This window comes from Helicoverpa armigera, chromosome 9, assembly GCF_030705265.1.
Source record: "Helicoverpa armigera isolate CAAS_96S chromosome 9, ASM3070526v1, whole genome shotgun sequence".
NCBI classification, from domain to species: Eukaryota; Metazoa; Arthropoda; class Insecta; order Lepidoptera; family Noctuidae; genus Helicoverpa; species Helicoverpa armigera.
The window spans coordinates 12,947,738-12,958,406 of NC_087128.1; positions in this window are offsets into that span (position 1 = coordinate 12,947,738).

Here is a 10,669-nt window from a genome sequence, read left to right on the forward strand (position 1 = left end):
AAGAAACTTTTATAAAAAAAAACAAAACAATTAGGTAGTTTACTCATCAGTTTGTCTTCAAACACAAATTCATTCCTAACTCTACGGGAACTCCATGGCAACAGAACGGCTGGTCGTGATTGGTCGATCTTACAAAAAGACTGACCAATCAGGGAGAGCTTTCGGACAGTTGACAATTTGACAATTTCTCATCGATAGATTATAATATAGCGAAAAATAATGCGTTAAATTGCAATCAGATGTTACGGTTCACAATAATTCGACAGTTTACAATCTCTCGAGATAGATTGCAATCTAACGATGTTTGTAATCTTACGGTGACATATACATTGCAATAATGTTTTCAACATTTTCTATACTGTAAATTGTAGTTCTCCAAAAATTAACCTACCATACAACCTATATGTACATATGTTATATATTGCATAGAGCTATACTTAGTGTATATTTGAGAATGTAGAGTGTGGCTCATGAAAGCGCCAGCACTGTAGTGGCGCGGCATCAGTGTGGCCAGAGCTAAGTGTATGGAGCACTCGTCTCGCGCGGCAGTTAACGCAACAGTGCAAGCTATTCACTTTCGCGGCAAACAATCCGGCGCAAGCAATCAATCAAGCGGCGCGCGCGCACTCGCCGTCACGTCACCGCGCCACTGCGCAGCACTGCGCAGAAGCTCATATCCAACACGTTCCCCGTGTGACGTCATCATTACTTACTCTGACTCCGATAAGCATTGAAACTGCTCGGAGAGCAGACTCAGCTTCATCTCATTTTTTTTCGGAATACCGCCAATGTCATCTAGCCGTATTTAAACTTGGCGCGTGTGTTACTGCCCTTAAAACCGTTCTGCGCCCTCACACAAACGCAAACAAAAAGCATACGCAACGATCATTCATTTCATTCATAAAATTGGATTACTTCTGAAATACTACGTCATTACAATGACAAAAAAGCAGTGCATTTTAGCTATTTCCCGTCTACTGAAATTCCAATCGATTATTTACGTATTTTATGTCCTCCTTCTGAAATATGTACAAATACAAATCAACACCTTGTATACATTTAGAGGTGACGACGAGCGATCCCCGCGACACTATTCACAAGTGGAACTTCTGCAATGAGCACAGTATTCGTGTTCAAAGTACTTCAGTAGCGGACATCTGCAGATTTCTTCATGAAACATATTAAATACATATGGCGTGTTGTGTAACACCACTTTATTTCTCTTAAACGATAACTATGTAAGTAGATACTAACTAATGTCGGGACACATGGACATTCGCGACAACGCCAGTCGCCGTCTGATCAATATCAAAAGTTTTTAGCAGACTTTATCATTCATTCAAAATGTTTTGAATTTTTAGTTCACTAATACATAGACAAGCATAGACGCTTTTTGAGTTTAGAATCGTAAAACATAGAAGCGACACCTACGCGATTTCGTAGTTTAAATGTTTATGCCCGCAATAAAACTATGCTGTGTCCTCGTTCGGTCGGCGACAGTTTGTCACAATTGGGGTGACATCATTAGCGAGGGCTGGCCGGGCGGCTCCGCGCGAGGACGCCACCTGTGGCGCGTGCCTCGGCACCTGTGGCGCACACCTCGACACGCCACGCTGCTCTCTCTCACTGTTGCTAACAACTGATCTTTTGCAATTGATGGCACAGCGCTGTACACGTTTCCCTCTCAATCACTCTCATTAATAAACTATTACTTGATACGGATGTAAGACCAATCCAGGAGTGAATATGACCTGAAGTTCTGGTTACTTAGTACAATACATGGTGCACTTACTGCAGTATTCAGCTGTATGATGACATACAAGACGTAGGTACGCATTAAGTAATTAACAATTTCTCGGAAGCGCAAATAGCTGGTGGAGCGATATGTAATGTCCAGTATAACGAGCGGCCGGAGTCGCGGCGGCTCCGTGGTCGCGTCAATATTTACCGCAATAAGCAAAACGCCTGAAACATGACCTCGCACAGCCTTCACTTACAATAAACATAATATCAAATACATCTCCTCCGGTATCATACAACACCGCACTAAAGTTCGCTATTGTGCTATACATCATGCTGATTGTGGCTGAACAACCTTTCTAATCGAAAACTACATAGATAGGTAAATAATAGTATCTAAATATTTATCATTGATTATCAACAGACAAAAATGTTTTGTGTAGTCGCTTTGCTTCTGAGTCGGCCAGGCAGCGCCGGGGCCGGGCCGGCGCGGTCCCGCACTCGAGGGTGTCGTGCCGAGTGCGAGCAGGGCGCGCCGCTCACCACCCTGGCCGCGCCCGCCGAGGTCAATAGCACCGCGCGCCCTTCGCCTCACACCAGCCTACCTTGTACACTTCTGTATTTCCCACAAATAGACAACTTATCATAAGGAATCTAATTCACATTACTAAACATCGCCCAACTTTTCGCAAAGCTCTACAAGAAAGTTACAAACCTACAACTCGTGCTCGTGCACTATCACCAAATGACTTCAAATTAACTCTCAAGTAAACATTAAGAAGAGAGGTATTTTGTGAAATTATCTCTTCTAAAATCTTTTCGCGGAATTAGACACTATGGAAATGATCCCATCAGAAAGTTTATAGACTAGATAACATTTGAGAATAAATTATGCAAATAAATTGAATAAACGGACATCAAGATCGAATCAACTTTCTATCAAAACAACGAACTACTTTAGACGACTCTGCTCGACGAAAATACAGTTCGGTGTTAAGGAATGTTACACAACTCGCAATACTATGTATTTATATTATACAAGATAATTTTGATTTAGCTTTCACCCTAAGAAGCTATGTCATGGAACAAAAGCTAAAAGGTGGTTGTGGCGCAGCGAAGGGGCGCGTGTGACGTGCACAACATACAAGATTTTTTATGTGTGGTGCACAGCTGGTGACTACTTGCAACTTGCTGCGCGTGCTCATGACGACTTCGCGCAACCACCACGCTACTGTGAGGAAGTATGCGAGCAGTGTGCCTACACCTTTATCTAAGCCGAAGCGACATTGACTACTTTTTCCACAAATAATATTTCCAATTCTAATTTATACGCTACGAAATTCATGGCCCTGTTTTAAACATCAGTAACTATCGTAGCAACGGCGTGGCGTGGCGTAGCGTGGCTATGTAAATTATAAAGTAATATTAACCTCCGGACGACTATGTGCTGGAGGTAGAATATTTAATATAAACAGACACGTTTGAAATCGGCAAGTTCATGGCCGAACTACATCATAAATTGTTTCACGCCAGTATCTACTGCTTGGGTAGATACAACATTGCCACTTTGAATTTATTTAGTCTCCTAATGCCGTTGACGTTGAATATTTACCAACTACAAAGCCCAAGCCCTTATAGATGTCACAAAAAAGGATATTAATGTGTGAGGTCCATCAAAAGTGCATCCACGATGCACATTTCTGCGTTATAGGTGTTTGATGTTACTGATGCATCAGATAAAGTAACACTTTCATTAAATTGTTTCTTATTCATTCTCAAAATCCTTGCATTTGTTTATTAGCCTTAGAAGTTGTCAAGTGCAAGCCCTTGGAATGTGTATTGCAGTACTAGACTGGAGCCGCGAGCCGCAGACACCGCGCGGTGACACGCGAGCGCCGCGACGCGCCGTGTCCGCGCGGCCACATTGTACTAACGACCTCATTTGTTTTCAATAAGCTCTAACTAACTAAGCTTTTAGCAATTGAACACAAAATTGAATACAAACTTCTTCTGTAGTCTCTCCTGCGGACGTTGCTTGGTCATGAAAGTTTCTGACGCTTAGAGCACTTACCTAATTAATGCAGGCATTAAACTGCATTCGTAAAGCATTTTAACTTTGTTATTATTGTATACCTATTATATTTAGCCTTAAGCTTGACGTGCATTCACTTTCAGAACAGTAAATCATAGGAAAACCATAGAGGAACTGCGGGACATACATCAGCTTGTTTATCTGTGCAGTCGTAAACGTCTGGCGTGGGCTTTACGAGCGGCGCGTGCAGCTCTCACGAGGAGTCTGAGGTGGCAGCCTCAGCGGCCTCTGCACGACTGTCGTCCAGTGCCACGTGTCGCTATCCACTATGAGTTGTGTACATATGTTTGTGTGATGCATGTCGTGTGACGCGGACACTAATCTAATTGTGTGCGACAGCGGGAGACGGCGCGCTAATTCATTTGCGCGCTCCGTTAAATTAAGCCTCTCCCTCCTACACCGCACGCGGCTCCTGGACACACTCACAAGTAATGTTGCTACGGTTGCTCTCCACTACATGCGCATACTATGAACAGATGTCGGGATCGGTTAGGTGTTGCATTGCGCGCTTGCTATCGATACCTGGAGCGTCGCTGCGTGTCACACAGTCGTGCGGAGCAGCACTTCTGTGTCGGCACAGCGCGAGGGCGCGGGCGGCCCGCCCTTACACTTGTTGTGTTGCGCCCGATGACATTACCTAATTAGTCACACCCTCGGAACACATCGCTTTTCGACCTATTTTGTCACCATGATGGGACATTTTGTACAACAGCTCAGTGAGGCGGCTATTCAATCATTTTGCATTAGGTATCTGCCGTTAGAATACGCTATTTGTGTTGTAAAAGCTGCTGTATCTTAGCTAATTTAAAAATAGATTTTAGAGATTCTGTTCACGCAATATAACATAACGAATTCTTGGTCGGCGGAGTGGCACCGACACCATTCTCACAGACAGTGCGGTACCGCGGCGCGGGCGCACGCCACGCTCGCGCAGAAGTACCAACACGCGCGTCTCCTGCGCACTTGTCCAACTCATACAGAGACGACATCTTATAGTCCGTCACGACTAGGAAGGTCTAGCGACAAATCACGCCGTACTAAAGTGAAGCCACAGCTTGAACTCAGAAAATGCGTACAAGTTGGGTGCGGATCTTCTGTGAGCGCGTAGTGCGCAGTGGGCGCCACGTGGCGGCGCTCGCGTACGCGTGCGTGCCTGCGCGGGCGCCGCGGCCGAGCGATGCCTATCGCACTAGTAGCAGCTAAGCCGATTAATTTGGATCTAATCAATTGTTATCATTATCAGCGAGCTAACGCGCGCTATCACTGGATGTATATCGCGGTTAATTTGATTGTGTCGATGAGTGTAGCGCGATACTTTCCCTCGTCCAGGGGCGCGACACACCGGCGCAGGCGCAGCGGCGCAGGCGCTGATATGAAATTCGAATTAGTGAAAATACAGTTAGAGGCGCCAAGTATGCGGCCGCCGTCCGCGCCGTATCGCGATATGCGCTCTAGCCACGCTCATTCATAAAATATTATGTACATTGTTTTCCTTGAACATTATTTATAGAATTATTTGCGCACCGATAACGAGCTCATAGTTGAAATAATTTTGGTAAATAACTGGTGTTGGTTGTCGGCGTGTTCGCGCCACGTGGCGGAGTGCGACGCACGTGTGCCCTCGCGCAGACCTGTGCCGAGTCAAGGTCACCACCAGCCTCGGCTAGTCCTCTCACATCAGCGCGAGTCACCGAATACACCCTAGTTACCGCTGGCATTCCATGGCATTGTAAGTAAACGCCAGGAATATGTATCGATGTGGAATCGTCCGGTTAGTTTCCAAGTGATCGCATCGGCGGCCTCGCGCGGGTTATCGCGTGACCCCTTATCACCCGCACGCACACACGCGCGCGGCGCCGCCTGCGCATGTGTGCGTGCGCGCTGCGACGCTTGTGTTGCCAGATGTAATTAGAGCAAGAAACTGTTTATTGTTACCCGACCGATACCCGATGGACATCATTGTTATCTGTTGTTTCAATTATGTATATCTCATTAGTAGCAGGCTCTCCGAGGCGAAAGCGGTCATAAATCGGATTGTTGCAATAATAGTTTGATTTATGCATGCGTGCCGGACAGACCGGTCGGGCGGCGTCGGTCCGGCACACAGGCCGCGCCGATCAGCCTCCGGACCGGCACACTGCTGTAGCTCACTCAACACGTGCCGCACTCACACGCATTCTGTATGTGTGTGCATACGCGGTATCTGCTGCCTCACATTCGTGCTAAATTCTCTCTGACTATCATATAGTGTAATATTATTTCAATATTTGCCAATACCAAAATCAACACATTTCGGGATATCCTCGTATACTCACTTGTCCACAAGTTACACAGCAAGTTCTTTATGAGCATGCACCTGATACATACTTCCATTCAACCAAAACATTGAACAAATTAGGATGATCTGAGAATGTCTTCTACAGTAGACGAGATTCTCAAATGATATTCAAATTCGTGGGTGCTGAGTAGCATGTACACATACTACATATGAGACTTATTACATATGTATGATACGCATACGGATGATGTCTGTTCCGGATTCATACAAACGACTGAGCTCGTACGACTGTGTCCACTTAGTAATACGCTAAGTGCCACGGCCTGGTGATAATGACAAAATGCAAAATAAAATGAAGGTTGACGACCCCGCGTGAGTGTTGCCTACCGCTAGACAGTGATGCTGTGCATCCAAGGTCTTTCAAGGACACTTGTCACAGTAGTCTGCAGCCAGGCGTCAGTGCGCACCTGCTCGAGGAGATGTGCGCATTCACGGAATAGTCATTGAACATGAACCGACTTCCATCATTAGATTTATTTATGCTAAAACTGCGATTCTACCGACAAAGAAAATGGCATTTACCCACCGGCTGTAAGCTGAGCCAGGAGTTGATCATTGCATTGTACCTAATTATAATTTTATTGAGAAGTCAGAGGGACGACTTGGAGACATTGAACATGTTGGGTGAGTGGTACGCAGTCGCTGGTCGCGGGCGGCTGCGGGTTCACTTATTATTTCAGCGGAAAGCGAAGGCGGGGCAGATTTCATGAATGATGAGACGCCGCAGGAGGGCGCGGTGCGCGGTCAGGCGGCGCAGGGCGGAGGGGCGGGGGTGCGAGGGGGGGGAGGGTGCTCAGGTGGAATAATTGTCACAATAAACAGTCGGTAATGGAGTGGCGGCGCGCCCAACGAGTTAATTAGTGAAATGACACCCCCCCCCTCCCTTCTCGCGCGCCTCACCCCCGCTCGCACCCGCCGCACGCCACCCTGCCGGCCACTCCTCTGCCGCGCCACACTCGCCTATTAAATTATGTCCAATTGCTTATGATTTTTGGCAACGAATTTTCATTATCGACCTATTTATTGGTTACCCTCCCTACTGACTGAAATAGATATACATATATATTTTATTTAACCAGCATGCCGAAACCGGTTCATTAACTATGGTATATTGGTATACCTCCCACTTTGTACTTTCGAATCGTCAGCACGAAGCACGTTCAGCGATGACGAGACATCAGCTTTCGGTCCGGCGGACAGTAGCAAGTAGCAGGTATATAATCTCGATAGTCAAGGTCACAATAGCTTCAATCTTAGACTGATATAATCAAGAGGAAACATTTTTTTGTTTGTTTGTACCCTATAAGCTCCGAAAGTACTAAAGTATTACTGTTGGATAGGTTACATTCTACCTGAGTAACTATATTTTATCGCGGTATCGGGACGCGGATGAAACTGCGGAAAAACGTCCAGTTCAATATATCGGGTGTGTGTCGTTCAAAATCACATTAAATGAAATGCGTTAATATACTGGTTAGTATAATACTAGTTAGTATAGTCGATTAACACAAAGAAAAAAGAAAAATACGTAAAAAAATCTAACAAAATAAATAGAAAAAAAGCTTGTAAAAAAAAACCTATAAAATGTGCGAAAACTAGAACACCATATAAAAGTCAGTTATTACAAACCACTGAAATTCTCTCTTGAAAACTAACAGCTGTCAACTGATCAAAACATTCGATTGTCCTAACTTTATCTCTGCTTTACACATGATATTCGCCTTAGAATAACATAAGTATGTGCGATAGTTAATGTGATTGTGAACGACACAATATTGTCATTGCGTGTATACATATAATAATGTGTATAGGGTGAATTTATTAATTTGTGTGATATTACACTCCAGCCAACCGTTATAATATGCTGCAAAATGTATTAAAGTACAAGCTAATTAAAGTATCGAATGTACTACATATAATATATTACGTTATATATATGTCCTGCAGTATTTACAGACTAGCGTCGATGTTCGCAGTGTTCGTGAATGCTGTTGTTACTGTTCATGCCACTGACTACTGATGTCATTTTGCTTTCTGGTTTTTGGTCATTTTGTAGTAGAAATGGTAAAACCACATTATAAAAATTGAACTTCCAGAATAACTCGAGTGGAGAGTAGAGGTGATAAATGATATTGAAATATACGAAATACGTATATTCTGTTTATCAGCAAAACAGTAGGTGTTTGTTGTCGATTCCGCAGGGAGCGGAAGGGAATCGCATTCACAGCGATAAGATAACTGGCCGCGTGTAGGGCAGCAGCAGCGGCCGCGGCGCGCCACAGTCGTGCTGCCGCCGCACGGGGCACAGCGCACTACATGCACAGTATGTGAGGCGTGCATGTGTGGCAGGCGGGTAATGGTGTCGCGGACCGGTCGCGCCGTGTGAACCCGCTGCAGGTGATGCCGACAGCTTTCTTTTTGTACAACCTTAACTGTACAAATAAAATACTAGATCTTTTCCAACTGGTTTTACGAACTCCGCCCTACGGGCCACGGTCAGCGTGGCATTTGCATCACGCCACAATACCTCCGTCACATATCTACTGCCCAGCCTCGTGCAAGCAGCAGGCTACGCGGACAGCGACGAGCTCTGATCTGATAACGTTATCAGCGGACTAATCTGAGATGCGTTCATTAAAATATCATAAAGTTGTTGAAAATATTTACCGACACTGCACCGACACAACATCTCAGTGTTACATTACGTTAACAACTATGCGTTTGCTTTCGATTGGACAACTGCATGAAATGCATCAATTTCTGTATGTAATGTCTGTAGGTAGTTGTTGTAACTGGATGTTCTGGTCCCCTGTGGCATGGCGCGGTACAGTTAGGCTGCGCCTGCGCAGGTGGCGCCCCCTGCCTGTGCAGAGCGCGCCACAACCACGCCAATGCTCAAATTGTATATTTTTTAGTAAAGCCATGTACTGGAGCAATAATATTTCAATACCCACTTAAATCCGTTTACATCTCGTGACTTAAGTTCATTCCAGTTTATATTCAATGAATTGGAGGGAGTTTTCAGATCTCAAATATAAGTTTATGATTATTGACCAACCAATATGTGATACTTTGTATATAAAAGGACTTGATTCCTACTAAGCAAGGTAAGCGACTTACAATGAACTTACTACAATTAATTGTTCACACTAGTCAATATATGCTCACGTGTTGGCGACGTGTGTGCGACGTGTGTGCGACGTGTTGCGAGTGCCGAGGGACTGGCACCACTACACACGTACACTTATCTCGGCACTCGTTTAAGAATACCTGTTCCGAGCTGCTCGCCTGTGCGCCGCTGTACCGGAGGCTTACCAACTTACGATCGCATCCAAACTCGATTGCAGTATTTTATGTTCTTTTATATTATTTGCTCGGGTAACTGTAAATCCATTTTATCCATGAACGAAGGTAGGTACGAGTAGCAATGTACTTGAGGTACCTTGATGTTCGCTTCACCGACAAGCTTATCTCACTTTATTAGAGGAACTAAATACTCATATTTATCAGATTGATATAAAAGATTTTAATAATGTACCCAACCTTTTAGTGAAGAGAATTAATGTAATGTAGCCTAAGCTGTTAGAGTGGAGTGCGTTGATGTCTAATGTAGGCGCGCGCGGAGCACTTTGTCGTCAGAGAACAGTCCCGGGAGCATCACGCGCCCTCACCTTGCACCTCGCGCGTGGGGCGGCACTTTGGCAGGAACTTGAGAATCGGGTTATTATCATAATGTATAATTTAATGATAAGTTTTCTCTCGTACAAATTGGTTTCCTTCTGCAACGGTGGCGATACCCGCGACAAGTGACGCTTCGGCTTGTTTTGTGAACAGTCGCTTTATGTGGCGCGCTGTGACGCAACACAGCTGGTATTGTGCAGTGTGCACTCGATATCAATATTGAGTAGCAATCGTATACAAGTTTATTCAAGGAAAACAGTCTTGTTGAGAAATTTTCTTGTGCCTACTCTTATATAGTGCACTACCCGACATGTTGGCTATGAGTAACCGGAGCCTGGACGGTGATGCCTCAACTAGTTAACATTTACAATGTTTTACGTCTTCTTGGTTAGCACAGAACGCGTGCAGCAGTGCGCAGGCGCGGGCGGTGCGTGTCGCGTGAACACTAACTCCGCGGAGAGAGTGATTTTGTTTGACAAGTTCTAATGAGACAGTGATTCCACTAAAGCGATGTTTACGAAAGTTAACATGAATGTTAATCCGTAGCCCGGGGTCGCACCAGTCGCGCGACACACTGCGACACGCCGCAACACGCTGCGACACGGTGTATCGTGTAGCGTCGTTCAACGCAGATCAACGTGTCACCATATCCATCAATTTTGATGTTGTGATGAGACTAGATGGCGCTGCCTGTCATATTTATCAATATTCATATGCGTTGTTTGCGTCGTTCGTAACAATTTTGAGCACGTAAATGTCGATCCTGCGCCTGATCCTCTCTCCGGTCGTATCGGATTGCCGTTCTATAGGGTTTTGAG